The sequence below is a fragment of the Maniola jurtina genome, chromosome 8, assembly GCF_905333055.1.
Source record: "Maniola jurtina chromosome 8, ilManJurt1.1, whole genome shotgun sequence".
Taxonomy (NCBI): Eukaryota; Metazoa; Arthropoda; class Insecta; order Lepidoptera; family Nymphalidae; genus Maniola; species Maniola jurtina.
This window is the reverse complement of record NC_060036.1, coordinates 2,492,455-2,514,538: the sequence shown is the minus strand read 5'-3', so window position 1 is coordinate 2,514,538 and position 22,084 is coordinate 2,492,455. Positions and strand designations below refer to the sequence as shown.

The following is a 22,084-nucleotide window of genomic DNA, read 5'->3' as shown; positions in this document are numbered from 1 at the left end:
TTGAGGTCAAGATTCTTGTGGGAACTCTCTCATTTTTTTTGTGATAAAATATAGCCGGTGTCACTCTCGTAGTTTTTAACTAATAACCATGCAAAAATCAAGTCTAATGTTGCAGCGTACTAAGTTGAGGGACAACCATATTTTTGTAGTTATATTGGTAGTATACCAAGATGTGAGCGATGAAGAATGATAGTATTTTTATGTACATAATATGACAAGATAACTAAAACATGTTTTTCGTAAAAGATTACTTAACTAGGTACTTACCTACTTTACAAAATTACAGAAACTGATAGTAGATTGGGCAGCAAAGGTAATGGGAGAGTTGACGTACAGCCCCATTGCGGGTGAAAGCTTCATGAAGTCCTTCCTGAGATACCAGCTAGCCCCGCTGATGTGCAGGCTGAATGTAAGACAGTGTCGGGATTCTGCGGTAACACAGTTGCGCGCTCTTGTCGCTAACATAGAGTAAGTACGAATATCAGGTACGAATATTTCACCCCTAATACCTGGTTTACACAGTGCAATCTAGCGTGCGAGCTGGCCTGGTCAGTAGCTGCAGTGCAGCAACTCGCACTGTTTGGGCGTATCATTGCATTGATCGCAGCGTTCGTTCGTTTCAGTCTTTGTCAGTCCCAATCTCAGTAGTCTGATCATAAACGTCACGTCAAATAATCTCGTTTATTATTTTCAGAGTTCCAGTAAATAATCGTCATTGGGTATACTGCAACGGGCTCCGCGAGGGAACCCGAGAGGACTTCAATTTCCTGTGGAACCGTTATCTCAATCACAACGTCTACACTGAGAAAATTTTGATCCTTCAAAATATTGGATGCACTAAGGACGCTGAGTCACTTAACGCGTACGTTTTTTTGCATTGTTAAAATTTAAAAAAAACAATGCTTTTCTAAAACCAAAACCAATATTTTTTGAAACAACACAACTTTTTACTTTACAAAAGTAACAAAACACTCAATATTCAAGCATTAACCTAATTGTTTGAGAAATATGATCTATAATGTATATTCTTGGAGTCGTATAAATTGAATTAAAAATTATGATATAGATCAAATTGGTCGTTGTGTAAAAAATGTTAGTTGTGACGGGCAACTAAGGAACCCTACAGTTCCCATGGCCCGACACACACTTGGCCGGTTTTTTTTAATTCAATTAAAATATTTACTACTAGCCGATGCCCGCGACTTCGCCCGCGTGGATTTAGGTTTTTTGAAATCCCGTGGGAACTCCTTGATTTTCCGGGATAAAAAGTAGCCTATGTGCTAATCCAGGATATTATCTGTCACCATTCTAAATTTCAGCCAAATCCGTCCAGTAGTTTTTGCGTGAAAGAGTAACAAACATACACACACACACACACACACACACACACACACACACACACACACACACACACACACACACACACACACACACACACACACACACACACACACACACATACAAAATTTCGCCTTTATAATATTAGTGTGATTTATTTTACTTACGTTGTTTTTTATTTTATAGGTTCCTTACAAATATAATTAAGAATGACACGGAAATCCGACCTCAAGATTATAACTCGGCTTTCAACAGCGCGTTGACGGGAAATGAAGAGAACACTGAAATCGTTCTGCGATTCATACAAAACAATGTAGAGGAGGTTTTACAGGCGTAAGTAATATCGTTTTCAGCAGCTACTATAATTAAGTACTAACTTTTGCCTTCAACTTCACCCTCACAATCCTTTTTTCCACGCACATGCAAACTGTGCAATCAACTACCATCGGTGTTTCCACTAGATCACCACATGGGGTTATTCAAGGGGCAGACCAACCAATTCCCTGAAAGACCGGCAACGCAAGGCGGTTCCTCTGGTACTGCAAATGTTCATGGGCGGCGGTAATCACTTTACATCAAGTGACTCACATTCTCGTTGCCCGCTATTTTTATATTTAAAAAAAAATAGCGTTAAAGCTTGTATTCGGTTTCGGTGCTTCTGTAATCTTGTGGGTAAAAGGCGCTTCTTAGTTGCTCCGACTTCGCTCGGATGGAATGTTTGATAATAATAATTTCTTTATGCTATTCAGTTAGTTATTCTTTATAAACATGCTGTAATTAAATCAAATCTATCGATACTAATATTGTAAAGAGGTAAAATTAGAAAGTTTGTATGTAGGAGCTAATCTCCGAAACTACTCGTCCGATTTCAAAAATCAGTTTACTGTTAGATTATACATTAATACAATATTCTAAATTAGCTACAATAGTGCTATAAATTTTGCATGTATTGTAGATGAAGTCGAGGGCAAAAGCTAGCTGATTAATAAATATAATATAAAATTTGGTTTACAGCCTCAAAACGTCTGCACTTACTAATACCCTTGCCAGATTGCGTTCAGATACAGATATCGATGCAGTAAGTATTTAAATTGAATATTATGTACGTAAAACGAACATACCGCGAATGGGCTGTCTAATGAAATCAGATCAAGGCTACCATCACCAAACGAAAGCAATGCAAATCAAGAGCAAGAATAATATAGAACAAAAAAATTAAAGAGATCTAAGAAAAATAGGTCAAGGGCCAGGATTGTAGAGCTTAAGGGCTGAAAATTTTCTAAGTTCAAAAGTTAGTCGCCTGATATGCAACAGGCTTTACAAGGTATAAAATTCTAGAAATATGTTAGTTAGTCTTAGTAAAAACAAAAAACTGCAACCTAGCCGAGTGTGCGTGCGCTATCTTGCGGTTCGCAATAGATGGTGATTTTCAAAATACGATCAGGTATATCACATATTTATAGCATAAATAATTCCCCCCGGGAATATTACTTTCCGCACGCTGTCATGGGACACCGCTCGCTTGGATAGTAACATCGGCGTCCTATGACAGCTCGCAGGAATTGATATTCCCGATGCTAGATCATGGGTGGCATCCGGTGGAAAACATGGCAGCGACAGGTAGCCCGCTCAAAATAGATATTCAAGGTCACTATAATTCGTATAGAGCCGAAAATTTGTATAAATGTTCTGAAATGAAATGTGAAAAGTATCCATCTACTAGTATGAGTGATACTTGCAAAATGTTGTTTAAACGCTTTTGCAAATTCTGAAAAAACGACTTTTACAACTACATATATATTATTTGAAACGTAATATCTTTGAAACGGTGAAGCTTAGGAGAAAAAGTGTAAAGACAAATTTTACAGATAATTGTGTGATTTGCAATTTTGTTACACCTGTTCTTATGATAAAACTTACCATTCGGCTGAAAAACTCAAAAATCCATATTTGCGAATTTAGACCTAGATTTTTTTTAGCAAATGTCAGATCAATGGTGACTTTTCACATTTCATTTATAGTGGTGTTACAAACATTCGTACTTTTCAGCTCTAGGCGAATCATTGTAATCTCCTCCTATTTTTTGAGCTAAATCGACCGGGCTACCAGGCCGGGAGAACAAATTAATATTTAGGCACTATTCCTTCCAGTTTGAAAAATGGGCAAAGGAAACACTAGAAGCTGAGGTATACGGTGCCATAACAAATAGTATCAAATCAACTCGCGAAGGACGTCAGTGGTACACGACAATTGAAGAAGATCTCAATAAATACTTCGAGAATGAGAACGAGGACATCACCACTACCAGCTCTACACCAGCGCCGGTGACTAACCCCAGCACGGTGACAGCGCCTCCTTTGGAAGAACCGTCGACTCCTAAAATTCCTGATTCGGCGGTTACGTCAGCACTATCAGTTGTTGTATTGACAGTGGCAGTTATTGTAAACATTATTGTATAATGCATAAACTTTTAAGTTCTCACTCGCCATTTTTGCTCTATGTGTCAACTGTCATGTCAGAAATACGGTTTGCCCTTAGAATAAGGACTAAAATTGTACTTTTGACATGACAGTTGACACAATATAGAGCAAAAATGTCGAGAGAGTTTTCATTTTGCACGGACTATGTAATCGTTGTCTTAATTAATAGTTATAGAGCTGATTGCTGAAATATTTATTAAAAAAAGCAATTTCGGACGTTATGTTTAGGTCGTGTTAAAAAGTGTTGTTATTTGTTTTAGGGCAGATTTTTAATCGCCAATATTTTTCTACAAAACTTTTTAGGCATGGTTTAAAACTTAACCACGCTTATGCCTCACCGTTTAACGTCTGTTTATACTGCACCGCGGTGAGACTACGGTCTTACCACGAAAATCTTAGAGGCGGTTTTAACTGACATCAACCTATTGCTGTATTGTATTGTACCTATTGCCTATAGGCTGAACGGGTACACCCGTTTGATTAGTACTAAATAATTTGGTTTTTTAAAATTTTGAAATTTAAAATTTAATAAAACAAACCACACCTAAAGTATTTATAATTTAACTCAAAATGTTTGCTGTAGGCATGGATGGGATGTAGGTATACAAAGTTCCAACTTTGTAAGACTTTGTATTGGAAATCTTGCATCAATCTTATTCGTCAAGTATATATTTTGGGGATTGATAAAACAGTTCTTAATAAAAAAAAAGTATGGCGATACTAAAATATAGCTTTGCTCATAAATCACACGTCTCTAAAGAGTCTCAATTTTATAAATCATTTTTCTGACGGTAAGTAAAAAGATCTAGTGGAACCTTTCACAATTATTCATCGTTGAGGTGTGAAATAAAGTTGCTTCACAAAAGCTGAAAAAGAGGGACGTTACTAGCGGAGTTGGTGTCACAATCAGAGCTCATGGCTCTAACCTTGAACTTGAACAAGCCGTGATAGCCTAGTGGTTAATACGTCCGCCTCCTAGATGGGACGTTGAGTGGGGGTTCGATCCGGGCCACGCACCTCTAACTTTTGGAAGTTAGAGTTGAAAAAAGCTTTAAGCATTAAATATCACCTGCTTTAACGGTAAAGGAAAATATCGTGAGGAAACCTGCATACCTGAGAGTTCTCCATGATGTTCTCAAAGGTGTGTAAAGTCTGCCAATCCGCATATGGCCAATGTGGTGGCCTGTGGCTAAACTCTTCCCATTCTGAAAGGAACCCCTTTCACGATAGTTAGGAAACTACATGCCGCAGCGAATGTCATCAGTAACTTTAATCAGAGCAACAGCTGTACTATGTCCAGAACGGAAACCGGATTGGAAAGGGTTAAATAGGCAATGTCTATTTAGATTAAAGGCAAGTTGATCGTGGATTAACTTTTCAAAGACTTTGGAAGGAAACGGTAAGATGGAAATTAGAAATGGGACAGAATTTCGGAAATCGGAAAAATACGCAGCATTTGCTTTTATCGGAAGAGGTACATACACAACGTGAGTACTATTCCTGGCATCAGGAAATTTGGACGTCGTAATCGATTCATTTAGATTTAGAATATAGGTAATAAAAAGAATAACAACATCCAGGATAGGAATAATCATTACGGTTAATGTCGTCGCTACCAACAGCATTAGAAAAGATGGACAATATGTTACTTCTTAACATCACGAGCAGAAAACTAGGTACTTTGAACGAAGAATACGAGGATTTTTCTAAATTGAAAATATTAAAATAATACATAAAACTAGCCTTATCTAATTACTATACAAATCATGCCAATGCGCGCGCATGGAATGGGGACAGCCAGGCTGATCCGTTGGGCCAAAAATAAGCCAGCCCTTCTGTCACCCGATTAAGCTAAAGGCTAAAGGCACAGTGAAATGTGTCGTAAAAATTTTTGAGCTCTAAGACTCCATGGGCCTCACAGGGTCTCCACGGCAAACGAAACAAAAATGTAACTCACGATAAATTATTTCTTTCTTTTAAGAAATATTGGACGTTGAAGTAAGTAGGTAGGTACATTCTGTAAGTGAATTGCTTGCCCTACCAAAAAACTGAAAAGTTTGAGATATTTATATAATATGTAGTTAGGTATATTATTATTATCTATATAACTTACTCTCACGCCCAGTTACAAAATAGATATATATAAAAGCCAAAGATAATATAATATACTTACATATTATTATTATTATTAATAATAATGCACACAGTTAGAAAAGAGACACCACCAATTTTTCTTTCTAGTAATTCCAGTTACGGTAAGAAGTATGTAATTTAATAGAAGAATTTTTATATTATAAGTATACTTAGCTTATACTTAGCTTAGCTTATACTTAGTATATAGCTTTCACGCACGCTATAACTTTTTAGATAACTTATTGTTATGTTATTATTACGTACTGACTGGGATATGGGATTCCGAGCAACAAATTGTGATGATGCCTACTAGGAGAGTGAACTAGAGTGAGGAAACTCTCGGTTGGATTTTGAAATCGACATAGCTGTCAAATATTACCCTAGGGGTGTCGTGAAATCAAAGATTACTAGTAGTTTTATAGCTAGCCGAGCGTCAAATGTTGGTAACGTTTAACCCTCCGCACATTCTAAATCATTTGTGGGATGATGACGCCCGAAATTGTGCAACCTTGCCCTAAAGTGAACAGGAATGTACCTAAATAGACAAAGAAAGGAAAATTGCCAGAAAAGTTAAGTACACCAATAGAAATGGTTAGAGTAAAATGGATAATAAAGAAGAGCAAGAAAGAATACAAAAAAATAAGGAGATGAAACGCGCATTACCATAATGAAAAATTTTAATGTTGATTTTATGACTTAAATTGTAACACGTTGATTGTAAAACACCATGATATTGTTAATTATTACTATTTTTAAGGTTGATTCTGTGTTAATTTTAATATCAATAAATGTTTAATTTCATATAAATAACCTTAATAAACTTTGTACGAAGGCTCCCCAGTCCGCACTATGTACAAAATTGTACCCTATTCAATTTACGAAGCTGCCCCGCGTGTGGGGTGCTTTCGTACGATTCCCATTTTTTGGGAATTTTATCATAGCTTTGACATGTTACTTTGTAACAACACTGAACTACTATATAATTAAAGCTAGATAAATAGGCAATTCAGCAGCATTGAAATTATTTTGAAATATTTATTAGTTTTGTTTTTATATGACGTAGTGTAAAAAGTGTACGAATCCTACCTGCTTTCCCCTACTTATCAGATCTTATCATAATTTTATTATGTCCAGTAAACCTTGTGAAATTTTCAATGATTACGAGACTAGAACGTACAGGACTATCGTTTATCTATTTTCAATGAAAGTCCAACTACATTACAATAAAAAAATATACCTACTTAGGTACAAGTGGGTATATTTTCATCACCTTATACTTTGTAGATGTTTTGAATATTAAACTTATGTTGTGATCGAGAGAGGAGTTTCTTCATGACGTTATGACTAGTTCAATCATGAAAATTCATAAGCACGTACTGTATACCAAATAAATTAATAATAAAATCGGTCAGTGGATTCGGGGAAAATTGGCTGTGACATATAGTTATATAGAAAGACGCACACAAGACGTACGAGTGATCCTATAAGATTCTGTTTTTTCATAGGGCTCTAAAAAATTTGGTATAGTTAGCGACAGGTTAACATGGGAATCAGGGTATAAGGCGAGGGGGACGCACCGCACACCCGCTATCTTGCACCAGGTTAGCGCGGGGGCTGTGCGGGTGTGCAGGGTGTCCCCACCCCGATCGCCATGTCGACCTGTCGCGAACTATACATTTCTTTGCCTAAACCTTCGTTTAAATAGAGTTTTAAAACAAATGGATGGCTAAAAGATACCACTTAGTTCTCTAAGAGTAGGTAGTAAAAGTTACATTTCAGCAATGAAAGTTGATTGTTATAATTTTAGATTTAATCATACTCAGTTAGATTTTAATTAAGTGTGTAACAAAAATAATGAGGCTGGTATATTGTTCTAGGTAGATAAGCTTTGATAGCCTAGTGGTTAGGACGTCCGCCTCCTAATCGGAGGTCGGGGGTTCAATACGGCCACGCACCTCTAACTTTTCAGAGTTATGTGCGTTTTAAGTAATTAAATATAACTTGCTTTAGAGGTGAAGGCAAACATCTTAAGGAAACCTGCATGCCTGAGAGTTCTCCATAATGTTTTCAAAGGTCTGCCAATCCCTGTGGCCAATCCGCACTTGGCCAGAGATTTAATCCTATCAGATTTAAAAAATAAAATTATTGAAATGTGATGACTTATAAAGTGTAATGAACGAACGCAGCGATGAAATGCACCTCATTGGCTGGACAGCACGTACTTATTGTACATACATTATACATAATATTATGAGTGAATGAGGCAGAGTACAAGATTTTATATAGGTACCTACAGTGCGGAAAAAGCATTATCTACTTTATAACTACCCCTCACATTATAAGTGATCTAATGTAAGTACTGATTAAAATAATAATAATTATTATTATCATTCTAAAATATAATGGTAGATAAGATAACAAGGATTACAGAATAATATTGTGATAAATCAAATATGTGATAGGTACCTACCGATTAAAAAATATGATCAATTTGTTCAGTTGTACCGCAAACCAGCGCAACAATGGTAAGTCGATAATTTTGTTTAATTTCTTTATTTTATCAAAACAATTAAATACTTATAGAAATCTTATCAAAGAAAATGTATAGCAGGTATTTGAAAAAAAAAAATTAAAGGCGGCTGTAGGAAAGTAAAATGTGCAGTAAAATTTTGATAATGAGTTGGGAAAAGGATTTTATGTTATCATGTAGTAAGTAAAAAGAGAATAGATAGTAGAGCTTTTAATCTATGGCACTTTAATACTGGAATTCATAGTCAAGATAGGTAATTCTTTAGAGGACTATTCAGATGACATAATGTCTCATAACTCAACCAAGAAAAAATGTAAGCGTACCTACTATACGCTGAGGCCACACTCAGATGGGGAAATAAAAATATTGAAAGCAAGATTTCCAGCTCGCTATGCAACAACTCGCTAAGCAGTCAGACTCAGAGAGCAGATGATTTCTTCAAATTGTCTGTGTCCATACAATTTGAATGGACACATACAATTTGAAAATCATTGGGGTGATTCCATAATCTTTTCATATAAAAATACAATAGTTGAAGTTCTAATCTTATTTTTAGACATTCCGCTGGTTTGTGCTCTTATTCGGGGCAACCCTACTCCAGAGTATATCAGCCCTCAGCCCCATACCAGTGTCAGAGGAAAATGAATGGGAGGAATTTGCGAGGACGATGCGCAATCCTGAATACCGCCTGCCCACTACCACCAGACCAATTAAATATAGTATAATTCTAACACCACATTTCGAGACGTTACCAGAATCGTATGACAAGCCCTTTACCTTCGACGGTTTTGCTATGATTAACATAACTGCTACCGAGCCTAATGTTAGAGAGATCGTTATGCATTGTAACGACCTGACGATAGATTCTTTGAGTATATTCTATGATGAAGTTACTAGTTTGCAATTGAAAAGCGACAATTTTACTTGTGTGATGCCGTACAGTTTCTTGAGGATTGAACTGGTGGAACCACTGCAACTGGACCGAGAGTACTTGGTTGCAATTATATATAAAGGAAACTTGCAAAATAATATGCGAGGCTTTTACAGGAGTTGGTATAGAGACTCTAGTGGAGTAAGGTAAGGTAAGAAGCGCGTGAGAACTGTCACACTTAGTTTTCACGCGTTTTTTGGTACAAACGTACTACGCCATTCTGAATATTTCCAATTGAGGAGCTGGTGAAAAAGCGACATAACTGTACGAAATAAAAATTTACAGGAAAAAACTGAATGAAAGCTATTAAACTTTAGTGTGAATTTGATTGAAATCACGAACTTTGGACTCTATTTTATTTTAGCAAATTTTTAGCTTGGAAATGAGTTCAGATTTGTATTCAGTTTACCAAAAAAGCTTAGATTAAAAAAAGGATTTTGATCAGAAGTGTAACTACACACACCGTTTTGTTCACTAGCTCTTCAATTGTTCTAGATCTAAAAGTTAGCCAAATATCGATTATCTCATCATTATCCATGCCTTAAAAGAAAACAACGAAGTAAAAAATTAAGTATATTGTTTGTTTTAAAAGTCATGACCCTTGAAGAGATTTCTATTTTAGGTTAAATCGTCAGGAAACTGCTTGCTTAAGTATATGGAATGAAACTACTTAATTGCGTAACTAACAACGTGAAAGTATACTTTGCTTAGTTATTATTTCAAATGCCTTTAAGTTTTTCAAAAATATTGACTAGATTTACAAAACATAACGTAATATCAAACGTTGACGATTGCGCATCTCACCCTTTGCTCTCACGCATGACTTGAAGCTACCGAAGAGAGTCTTTAGTGAATACGAAGTCAATTTTCTACTCCTTTATTAATATCATGTCTTTCTAAGATTACTCTCGGCGAAGATCTCATTCGAAAGAAATTAATGACTCTGTCGTATGAAAGATGCCTATTCAGATTCTGTCAAAGGTGAAACGTATATAGATGCAGTGTATAAAGATGCATTAATCAATACCTATTTATTTACTTAATCGACATGTTATTGATGATAAGTTACTTAGTTACGTTGTTATTTTTAATAGAAACTTCATGCGATTTTTGATAAATAAAAGCGTTACTAAGCAACGATTAAGTATAGTTAACAGATTAAATTATATAGAAAATATATGAACGTTAAAGATACCCATAATCCAGATACTAGGACTGTTTAGGTATTTCACAACCTGGACAGGTATAAGTCAGGAAAGGGGATGCAAAGCGTTTTGTACTCTGTGGTGCTTTTGATATCGACTACAGTCGATTGTTTTTTTAGTACTTGTACCAAAAAACAATCGATAATATCGATATTGGATAGTAGCAACACACAAGTAGATATCTACATCTACTCGTGTAGATATCTATATCTACTCGTGTGGTAGCTAGCTGTCTCGGTACCGAACATTAAAATCGGTTAAATGGATAGGCCATGAAATGGTAACAGACAGATAGACATACTTTCGCATTTATTGACGTCCTCTTGGCGCAGTGGTGAGCGCTGTGGCCTTATTAGTAGCAGATCCCGATTTCGATTCCCTAATTTGGAATTTTATAATTTCCAAATTTTCTCTAGTCTGATCCGGTAGGACGCTTCGGCCGTGGCTAGTTACCACCCTATTGGCAAAGGCGTGCCGCCTAGCGATTTCGCTGTGATTTCGAGTGTAGAAACTAATAGGTTTAATAAAAACTGCCATACCTCATCCAGGTTAGCCCGCTTCCATTTTAGACTTAGGTACGTCCAGGCGAGATTAGAGTCAAGGACTAACTTGTATCTAGATAAAAAAAAGGTCTGGAACTTGGTACGGATTAAAATCATACCTCGATCATTGAATCACACTATCACACTAATATTATAAAGGAGAAAGTTTGTATGTGTGTGTGTGTGTGTCTGTGTGTGTGTGTGTGTGTGTGTGTGTGTGTGTATGTTTGTTACTCCTTCACGCAAAAACCACTGGACGGATTGGGCTGAAATTTAGAATGGAGATAGAATACATCCTGGATTAGCACATAGGCATTTATCCCGGAAAATCAAAGAGTTCCCACGGGAATTTTAAAAAACCTACATCCACGCGAACGAAGTCGCGGGTATCAGCTAGTAGTGAATAATGTGATGTTGATGTATTTCACAAGTTTTAATGTCGACAGGTGGATGGGAACGACACAATTCCAGCCCGGACACGCGCGTCAAGCTTTCCCTTGCTACGATGAGCCAGGGTTCAAAGCGCACTTCGATATCACCATCGCCAGAGACCCAGACTTCAGTCCTACCATATCTAACATGCCTATAAGGAGATCAGAAACGTATGTCAAAACTACAAGTGTCGCTTAGAATGGGGATGGTGCCTGTCACTGCTTCTTAGGAATCTTCCAAAATTCGTGAAATCCACGTCCGCTGTTAGTTTTAAGTTTGCTAATCGACTTAACTTAAAAAGTACGTCAAGTTACGTCAAATGTTTATGACGTCACAATATATTTTATGTATTTCATTTCATACAAGCTCCCTTACCAAGCGACCCTTTTAACGTTTAATAAAAAGTCGCTGATTTGACTATAGTAGTCATCGTCCCGATTATTTTATTATTAATGCTGAATTTTTTCTCGAGCAAAACGAATGCCTGATAAATACTATATTTATATCGATGCTGATATATGTAGGTTTTAAGAAAAGTACCTCCAATGCGCTCTCAGTGCCTTCCACACAACCGTAACTTGGTTCCTATGTGAATATTAACCAATCAAACTCAATTAATTTTCCAGCTCGTTTGTAATAACCTTCTTACGTTCCTCGTATCGCAATCTACTGTTGTAATTCGTATAGGTAACATTTTCTGTTGCAGCATGGAAAATGGTAAAATTGCTGATATGTTCCACACGACCCCGTTGATGTCTACGTATTTGATAGCGTTCATCGTGTCGCACTACGACACAATAGCACAGTCGAACAACACTGAGCGTCCCTTTGAAATTTACGCCCGGAACACCGCCTTTAGAATAGGAGACTATGCCCTCGATGTTGGCGAGAAACTACTAAATCAGATGGAAATATTTACTGGAATCCCATACTACAATATGACTGATAACATGGATATGAAACAAGCCGCTATTCCCGATTTTTCCGCAGGAGCTATGGAGAATTGGGGTCTATTAACTTACAGGTACTTAAATATTATCACTAAATTAATATTTATATTGAATAAAATCGGTGACAATCGGAGCGGTTACGCACTCATACGATCCGAGTTCGTGAAAATACGGATATAAAAAAACTCGGACCGAACTCGGATATGGCTTACGCATATGTAATGCGATCTGACCAAAATGGGAGCCGCACTAAGTTAGAGTTAGATGCATATATCAATAATAATATAATCTACAATTAGTAATAAAATAAATACTTATTTTATTTCATGCTTTTCAGAGAAGCCTTGATTCTCTACGACCCAGAAAATACAAATCACTTCTACAAACAGCGGGTTGCTAATATTATATCGCATGAAATCACTCACATGTGGTTCGGAAATCTCGTCACATGTGCCTGGTGGGACAACCTCTGGCTAAACGAGGGATTTGCCAGATTTTATCAGTACTACTTGACGCACATGGTATGATATTTTTTAACATTTAAAACCAAATCCCAGACATCGTCATAAACTAAACAGTCTTTCTAGTGAAGTATAGAATCACATGTATATTTTGAAAAAGTGACTGAGCTTATCTTATTCAGCTCTTCTCAGAAGAATCTGAGATCCGAACTGCAGGTGGTAGAGTTGCAGTAATGTTACAAGAGTCACAAAAGTGATTAGGTATATATTTAACACGAATACCAGATTTTAAAATTTTATTTAGAAAACAAAATTCATTTGAGATTTCCAGTTTGTTCACAATCAAATTATTACTACCATGTTATTACTACAAAATGGTTTTTAAACTAAAAAAATGTGGTTACCCAATAGCCCAATACCCATGTAGGACTTATTATTTTTGAAAATCTTACGTTATACTTAAAGCGAACCTACATGCAAATTCTCAAGTTTTTTAACCGACTTAAAAAAAGGAGGAGGTTCTCAATGCGTCGGAATCTTTTTTTAGACAGTGTAATTGGAGCAGTTCGTTGCTGTGTCAGTTAGTTTCTCCTTTAATATATCTATAGCTTAATTGTATAAAGGTTGAACCAGAACTTGGCTTCGATATCCGGTTCATCGTAGAGCAAGTACATCAAGCCATGCTGTCCGATTCTGTGGACACCGCACATGCATTGACTAACCCTGCAGTGAATGACCCTTCAAGCGTGTCCAGTCACTTCTCTGTCATCACCTACGCAAGAGGAGCCTCGATATTGAGAATGACACAACATTTTCTAGGCAATGACACTTATACCAAGGGACTGCGAAAATATCTTAATGCCAGGTAAGACAAGTGTAAATCAAAATTTATAACACCCCCGACAAGTGAAGGTTACAGTAACTAGATATGAGCTGATAACTTTCAAACGGCTGAACCGATTTTCTTGGATTATAGCTAAAAACACTCTTGATCAAGCCACCTTTCAAACAAAAAAAATAATCGGTTCATTAGTTTAGGAGCTACGATGCCACAGACAGATACACAGATACACACGTCAAACTTACAACGCCCCTCTTCTTGGGTCGGGGGTTAAAAAACGGAGCATCAGAGTGACTGCGATCTTTATTTACACCCTTCATCATCATCATCATCATATATTGGCTTCTCATAGCACAGAGGATCCTAGCAGGAGCTTTGCCAGTCAATAGTTTAGTTTATTTTGTAAATAATTATATATTATCTATGACTAGCCGATGCCTGCGACTTCGCCCGCGTGGATTTAGGTTTTTTAAAATCCCGTGGGAACTCTTTGATTTTCCGGGATAAATAGTAGCCTATGTGCTAATCCAGGATATTATCTATCTCCATTCCAAATTTCAGCCAAATCCGTCCAGTAGTTTTTGCGTGAAAGAGTAACAAACATACACAACACACACACACACACACACACACATACAAACTTTCGCCTTTATAATATTAGTGTGATTAGTGTGAAGTGTGATTATTATTTTGCAGGAAATTTGACGTAGCAGAGCCGCACCATCTTTTTGAAAATTTAGACGCAGCTGCGGCTGAAGACGGTTCTTTGGAAGGCTATGGTAATATTACTATAGATTCATACTTCAGGTCCTGGTCTGAAAAAGCTGGCCATCCAGTCTTAACTATTAGAATTAACCAAAGGACTGGAGAAATGGTTGTATTTCAGGTATATTAATAATTTGAATTTAGTAATTTTCTAGATGATGCCAGCGACTCCGTCCGGATTTAGGTTTTTAAGAATTCCGTGGGATCTCTTTGATTTTCCGGCTAAAAAGTAGCCTATGGACAGACAGACAGACACACTTTCGCATTTATAATATCAGTACTTATGGATTTTACTGTTATCGTCTTCTGCAAAATATTTCCAGTTTAAAGATTCAATAGAAAAATAATATTATAAAATTTACTTATGTGCGTACAGAAAATTGAAAAATTGTGTAAAATTGTTCTAGGATCGATGGGAACGAGACACAGGTGTTTCGAAGTTCCCAAGTCTATGGGAGATTCCCATCACATGGACTAGAGCAGGTGCTCCTAACTTCACGGATTTAAAACCATCACAAGTTATAACAAGAAAGACAACGTCCTTAAAGAGGGGCACACTGGGTCTGGAATGGGTTATCTTTAACATACAGGAATCCGGTAAATATTAATTCATTCCTACAGTTTAATCTAATTTATTAAAAAAAATTAGGGTTCCGTACCTACAAAAGGAAAAACGAAACCCTTATAGGATCACTTTGCTGTCTGTCTATCCGTCTGTCGTGTTCGTCAAGAAAACCTATAGGGTACTTTCCGTAAACTTAAAATCATGAAAGGTAGATAGGTTTTATAACACAAGTAGATAAAGGAAAAAATCTCAAAACCGTGAATTTGTGGTTATATCACAAAAAAAAAAATGTGTTTCAATTTTCAAAGTAAGATAACTAAACCAAGTGGGGTATCATTTATGAAAAGCCTTTGCCCTTATATTCTAAAACAGATTTTTATTTATTTTTATGTATAATAGTTTTTGATCTATTGGGCAAAATGTCAGAAAAAATACCCGAGTGCGGAACCCTCGGAGCGCGAGTCTGACTCGCACTTGGCCGGGTTTTGGAGCCTAATTTGGCTTTACCTTGCAAGTGATTCCGAAATTGGACCTCGCTCGAGATGTGGACTCCAAGAATCCCATTGCTATTTATTGGAAGGGTAGAGAGTGCTCTGAAAGTGAAGAGGTAAGGTAAACGAAGTCTTTTTGGCGGTAAACGCACAAACCGAGTACGGAACCTTCGCCTTCGGTGTGCGAGTCAGACTCGCACTTGGCTGGTTTTTTTTTATAACTTTGTTACTAAAAGTGCATATCCGGACTACTTGTAGAATGTACCTACTATTTCACAGGTTTTTACAAAGTTAACTATGACGATACCAATTGGGCACTTATTACAAGAGCTCTAAGAGGCGATGAGAGGACCGTAATCCATGAATTAAATCGAGCTCAGGTATGATCTAGACTTCAGTAAAATTATGATACCAAACATAAAAATATTAGGGAATATTGGAAGAAAACTATGAAAATAATTATCATGAAAATATGATATAAATTGTAAAAAAAGCTTTAAAATATAAATAATTTGAGAGGTCAAAGATTAATGTATACAAAAATGTTAGTATGCATGTAGGGGGTAACCTTCGGTACATGATCCGATTCTGAAAATTCTTTCACTGATAGATAGATAGCTACATTGTTCCCGAGAACTAAAAACTATAAAGTTTATTGATATAAGCGGATGAAGTCGTCGAAAAAAGTTAGTATTTATTTATGAACATTAATAGACTTTTTTGAATGAATTAATTGTAACTTTTTCAGATCGTGGACGATCTTTTCAATTTCGGTCGCGCAGGAGTAATGCGTTACAACAGAGTACTCAACATTCTTTCATATTTGGAGTTTGAAGATGCATACGCACCATGGATTGCTGCTATAACAGGTTTCAATTTCGCATTAGGTAGATTAGCGTCAGACAGTGAAAATTTACAAAAATTACAGGTATGAATTAACTATTAATTAATTATCTTACTAACTACCAATGTAACAGGAGTAATAAAATTAAAAAAAGCCAAATCTCTAAAAGTCTAGTAAACTTACTTTAATAATGAACCGTGGCAAATGTCGACTCCTTACATTATTTTGTCTTAAAAACTAATAACTTAAATAATATATTAGACGTAGGCGATTATTAGAGCTAATAAACCCCTTGTGCCTACAGGATGAAGCTATCAAACTTAGTATAGCCGTAACCAACCGCCTCGGTTACGCAGAAAAAGATGGAGAGACTTTTATGGATGGATTGCTTCGTATGCATGTCCTTACTTTCCTCTGCAATATCGGTCACCCTCAATGTATGGTTGCTGCTAAAGAAAATTTCTCTAGATGGAGAAAGGGCGAACAGTAAGTTTTAATGCAGCTGAGCTTTGTGAGCAATTAGATAGAAAATCCAAACTTCTTAATTAACTTAACCCTAACTTCACTGTAACAAAAACTACAATAAAAAAATATGGTATTATAAGCACTATGTCCAGTGTCCACCCAACAATTACCCATAAACCAATTTTTATGATAAAAGTAGATGGTTACCCGTCACTTTTTTTTTTTTTTTTTTTTTTAATCCTTTATTTATAGGCTTTTACATTTATGCATGTCAGCCTAATTGTACCCTATCTTATCCTACAATTCTATCTATATATACAATTCCATCTTATCCTACAAACCTATCCTATCATAAACCATCTAAAGAGATTGCAAGCTCCGTCAGAATTTGGATTAGCTAATAAGCTATTAAAGACACCAACTTGCAATCTCTTCAAGTTTAATAATTCAACCAGACGGTCTCTTCCTGATTGGAATCGGACACATTCCACCAACCAATGATATACATCATCTATGACTCCACAGGAGTCACAATTTGGAGAAGATGTTTTTCCCATAAGAAATCCGAATTTGTTGCCTGGAATGTGCCCTGATCTAAGCCTGTGGGCCAACACTACATATTTCCTTTTCATTCGTGTACAGCTGCTCCAAGGTATATGAGGAGGCTCACTCTGCAACCCGTCACTTTGTTTAAGTGGATATACAGGTTTTTGAAAATTCCGTGGAAACTCTTTTATTTTCCCGGATAAAAACCTACAAGGTATATGCCTGTATACAAGGTATAAGCCTTTCGCCATTCCAAATTTCAACCAAATTGATTCTATAATTGTGGAGTGAAAGAGTAACAAACATCCAAACTTAGGAAATATATATAGTTATAATTTGAGTACTTTCCTCTATTTCTTGATTTAATGATCGAGCTATCATTTTTGGATTTCACTTAGTATTCCTGCTTCAAAATCAACTACAACAAAATTGATATGATTTTTAGTATTCCTCCCAATATGCGACCATGGGTATATTGTAGTGGCCTTAGACAAGGCACAGCCGACGATTTCAATTACTTCTGGGATCAGTATGATGAAGAAGACCTAGCTAGTGAGGTAGTGGTCATGATTAATGCTGCTGGTTGTACAAGTGATCAGGCTAGTTTAGAAAAGTTCTTAGATGCGATTATTTCTGGGAAAGATGTAGTGAGACCCCAAGATTGGAGTGCTGCTTGGAGTTCAGCAGCATCAGGCAATGCAGAAAACCCGATGAGAATGTTTGAGTGGCTGACACGAAATATTGATCAAGTTATAAAAGGGTAAGTAGCGTTTTGTATAACGTTTTGTATTTCACAAGTCTATTGCAGAATGGAGGCAGCTTTTCTGCGTTACAACTTTTATTAACCCCCGACCCAAAAAGAGGGGTGTTATAAGTTTGACGTGTGTATCTGTGGCATGGTAGCTCCTAAACTAATGAACCGATTTTAATTTAGTTTTTTGTTTGAAAGGTGGCTTGATCGAAAGTGTTCTTAGCTATAATTCAAGAAAATCGGTTCAGGCGTTTGAAAGTTATCAGCTCTTTTCTAGTTACTGTAACCTTCACTTGTCTGGGGTATTATAAATTTTTAATTTATACTTGTTTATGTATTTGAACAAGAAATAGAAATAAGATTTTTTTGACAATTTGCACGATAAATCAAAAACCATTATTCTGTATAAAACTATATAAAAATCTATTTTAGAATATACAGTATTGTACAGGTTAAACCCTTTCATATGATACCCCATTCGGAATAGTTCTCTTAATTTGAAATTTCAAACCCCAATTTTCCCCCTTTTTTAATTGAACTAAAAATAATTTTAATTTTTTTTTCCGTACATCAAAAGGAAAATCAGAACCCTTATAAACCGTGAATTTGATGTTTTATCACAAAAATAAATTAAAATTTATTCATGAATAAGTAATTATTCTAAAATTAATTATTTACGTGTTGATTTATCGTACAAAATGTCGAAAAAAATACCCGAATACGGAACCCTCGGTGCGTGAGTCTGACTCGCACTTGGCTAGTTTTTTTTTATTCCAATGATGTGGGACCACTATGATATACAGCTATTCCAAATTTCATGACGTTAGCTTTAATAGTTACTAAAACAATCGACTGTACTAGACGAACGGACGGACGGACGGAGAAAGTCGTACCATAATGGTTCAATTTTTACTATTTTGGTGCGGATCCCTAGAAGGGCCAAAAGTTCATACATGAAACAATTTGTGCCTTTTGCTTTTGAAATCCTGTGACCATGGGGCGAGGACGTTAGATCTTGTTAATTAATGTTTTCAAATGTATTCAGTACAATATTGCTTTCATCATATTATCTGGTTTCAGAGTTGAGAGTGCTGCAACACCCATTAGCAACATTGTATCTCGGTTAAGACGTGAACAGGAGTTGAATCAGGTTACTCTTTTTTTAAATACCTTTATCGACAAGTATACACATCAGCATCAGTTACAGTAGTATTTGTAACAGATATTAATTAATTATTATTTTCCATAGACATGATGATCGGTGATTATTCCACTTTGCTTTGTTATTGACCTTATGCAAAACAATACAATGATCCATGAATTTCTATTTGTACGGTTGCGTACCCGATAGGTGCCAACGGGAACCTATTATTATTACTACCTCCATTGTCCCGTCCATCTGTCTGTCAGCGGGCTGAACCACATGAACCGTAACAGGTAGACAGAGCTGAAATTTTCACAGACTGTGTATTTGCCGCTATAGCAACAGATAATAATAAAAACCAAGATGCTGAATTTCAAGACGACCGCCATGAAATAAAAAGTACATTGTGTTATATATTATACGTTGACCGGTTTTTATTCCCTTTTTTTGTTACAGTTTTCCATGTGGCTCGAGCAAAATCGAGAACTTCTTGGATCAGCTTATACGACAGGGATAAATGGAATAGCTGCTACCAGGAACAATTTCGCATGGACGACACGCCGTGTGGCTGAATTCAAAAGATACTTCGAAACTGGTTATGTAGAAGATGAGATTTCTGATGGCATTGACGATGGTGGCGATGGTGGCCATGAAGAGGATGGTGATGAAGCTGGAGATGGAGAAGGTGGAAGTGATGGTGGCTCTGGTGCAAGCATGACAACACTGAGCATAATAACTCTTATTGCCACCATGACTGCAAGCTTCGTAGCGTAAATTCTAAGTGCTAATAGTTAGTTAGTAATAAGAGTTTTGTACATATGTTTGTTATCAAATGTTGCAAAAACTTTGTTTTTGTGTTAGGTACTTGAGAACATGTATTTGGTGAATGTGGTTAAATAAATCAATTATTATTGACACATAAAATCAAAAAGCAAATGAATATTCTTACAGAAACGCATTCACGACATGAGATTCCATACGAGTTAACATATTATTTTGATTAATAAAATTATCCCATTCGTAGTATCATGCTCAGAATTACACCAATGTAATATTTCGGCTATTTTTATTTTCTAGCATCGAATAAACAAGAGAAAGTATACTTACAACAGTTATATTCTTTAACCTACAATCTATACTACCTATACCTACCCACTAATATTATTAAGAAGTATTATTGTCTATGAGGCCTGTAACGAGCCTGTAACATTATCAATATTATTATGAGATACGCGATATCGCGATCCTGTATCAAGGAAATATTGTTGGTATTGATATCAACGCACTGTATCCGGTTCTTCTTGAATCCAAGAATCTCGATATGGTTCTCATAGTAGTATAAAAGCCCCCTATAGAATTAAGTAGCCCCCGTCTCCCTCCGTGCGAAACCGGGGCAACCTAACAAGTCCATACTAATATTATAAATGCAAATGTATCTATTACCTACCTTTTCACGGCCTATCCCTTTGGCGATGTTAACGCTTAAATCCCGGAAACGGACATGGTCTGTACTCTGAAAAATCAGAGTAACCTCGCGACTTTTAAAAATCTACGTCCACGCGGACAACGTCGCAGGCATCGTCTAGTTAAGAATATATACGTATACATTTTTATTCCACAACAATTAGTAAGCTTTGACTGCGATCTCACTTGATGGTAAGTGATGACGCAGTTTAAGGTGGAAGTGAGCTAAACTTGGAAGGGATATAGCAGTTTTATTTAACCAACTAGCTGTGCCCGCGACTTCGTTCGCGTGGAATAGTGATTTTTCGGGCAGCATATACTCTGTACGTTAAAAATGTTCGCCGTGATTCTTTAAATTGACATAACTTTTTTTATTTATGAACCGACTAGCTGATACCCGCGACTTCGTTCGCGTGGATGTAGGTTTTTAAAATTCCCGTGGGAACTCTTTGATTTTCCGGGATAAAAAGTAGCCTATGTGCTAATCCAGGGTATAATCTATCTCCATTCTAAATTTCAGCCCAATCCGTCCAGTAGTTTTTGCGTGAAGGAGTAACAAACATACACACACACACACACACACACAAACATACAAACTTTCTCCTTTATAATATTAGTGTGATTGACATGAAATAAACACTAAATGTTAAGTGAAGCTTACTACAATATATTAGTGAAAACCGTATCTAAATCGAATAAGCCGTTTCTGATATTAGCGTGCACAAACACACAGACAAACAGACAAAGAGTCAAAAAAAATTAATTACAATTTCGGGTTCGGCATCGATATAATAACAACCCCTGCTACTTTTTTTTATATATTTCCAATGTACAGACACCACTTTTCTACAATTTTATTATATGTATAGATAGGTACTCTTTAGCGGTTTCTATGCGGTGTCGTACCGGAATGCTAAATACATACAGGTAGGTACTTGATGAGTTAGGATTATGATCCTTAAAAAATAAATTCTCTACAATGGTAAAAGTTTGATGAATATTACCTTACTACCTACTAATAAGATCTTAATAAACTATATGTATTACCTTTTGGCGTTATAGATATTTTATTTATTAAAATTAATCTTTTTGGTACTCCAGTGATAAAAAGAGCGATTAGTGATAAAAAAATTGTGTTACAAAAAAAAAGTTGAGCATTAGTTGGACAATTGATGCCATCGTGACCACTATGAGTAAGTTAAAAAA

The 22,084-nt window shown here is 36.2% G+C and overlaps 1 protein-coding gene and 1 pseudogene across 1 annotated transcript in view; one reads left to right on the top strand and one right to left on the bottom strand.

The window, feature by feature from the left end:
• Positions 1 to 22,084, bottom strand: part of LOC123867610 (facilitated trehalose transporter Tret1-like) — a 122,027-nt gene that overhangs the window by 16,958 nt on the left and 82,985 nt on the right. The gene's annotated exons all lie outside the window — the stretch shown is intronic.
• The window catches only part of LOC123867693, a 70,914-nt pseudogene that overhangs the window by 9,785 nt on the left and 39,045 nt on the right, over positions 1 to 22,084 (top strand).